The sequence below is a fragment of the Dasypus novemcinctus genome, chromosome 1 (genome assembly GCF_030445035.2).
Source record: "Dasypus novemcinctus isolate mDasNov1 chromosome 1, mDasNov1.1.hap2, whole genome shotgun sequence".
NCBI lineage: Eukaryota > Metazoa > Chordata > Mammalia > Cingulata > Dasypodidae > Dasypus > Dasypus novemcinctus.
In genome coordinates, this window is record NC_080673.1 from 31,702,675 (window position 1) to 31,703,790 (window position 1,116).

The window sequence follows — 1,116 nt, forward strand, 5'->3', positions numbered from 1 at the left end:
AGCATGGATTTAGCACAAAACATTAGTTACATATCAAGTCAGTTTCTTTCTCCACTGTTTACCCTTCTAATTGTGGGATACACTTTTAATAATTTTTCTCTGCACATAATTTGTACAGTCAGTAAACTCTTTCTGACATTGCCCATAATAATATCTTCATTTTAATGGGACGTGAATTCCCAAGATTTTCTGGTTCCATTGGTCTCTCAAGGATATATATATTACTATAGCAGCTTTCCCTGTTCTCTATCACCATACCAAACTGTGTTCAGTTGAAAGAAGCTAAAAAACCAAACTGTATATACTATAGGATTCCATTTATGTGAAGTTCTAGAACAGGCAAAACTAACCTAATAGAAGTCAGGTTAGGGTTTCTCTATTGTGGTGGTTGAGGGTAACTTGGAACATTGAGAAGTGCTAGAAATGTCTTGTTTTTCAGTGGTAATTACATTGGCCCAGACATTAGACAGAACTCATGGAACCCTACACTTAAAATCTACATTCTCTTATACAGAAATTATATCTCAGTAAAGTTGACCAAAAAAAGTAATTGGTGATATCAAGCCTACAGGACTGTAAGAATGGCACAGCAAATTACTAAAATAGAGTAACTAAGAAGCAGAATTGACTTTGGACAGATTTCTTGCAATCTCATGGTCTAATACAGTCCAATATTCACCTGGCAGGGGAGATACTATGATCACAAAAGTTGATTTTGCAGGGCAAGGCTTATCCATTGCTCTCCAGATGCGCTGATCCTTACAATTTCTCTAAATGTCATAGATTCTACTGTGTAATTTGTGCAGTAGTGGGGTCTGTGTTCCTGCTCCCCCTGTAAAATAAAATAAGCAAACAAACAAACAAATAAAAATAAAAGAATCCATTTCAAAATTCTCACTAAAAATAGAGTACACTCAAGTGCTAAGACTGTAAAGACAGAAAAGCATTCTTTAAAGATATATACAGTTATGCTTAGTTATAGATGTCTGATAATTAACTAGAGTGGCCATACTAGCCTGATAGAAAGTACCAAGGGGAGAAAAATTATTCCCCATTTGATTTTAGACAGAAAACCAGCATAAAAAGCCACATCTGAAGACACACCAGGTGCTGCTA

At 35.5% G+C, this 1,116-nt stretch overlaps 1 non-coding gene across 1 annotated transcript; it reads left to right on the top strand.

The window, feature by feature from the left end:
• Positions 1-671: 671 nt before the first annotated feature.
• LOC111762413 (U1 spliceosomal RNA) lies at positions 672-836 on the top strand. Its single transcript, XR_002795527.1, has one exon. It is a non-coding gene; the product is annotated as a U1 spliceosomal RNA (small nuclear RNA).
• The last annotated feature ends 280 nt before the right edge of the window (positions 837-1,116 follow it).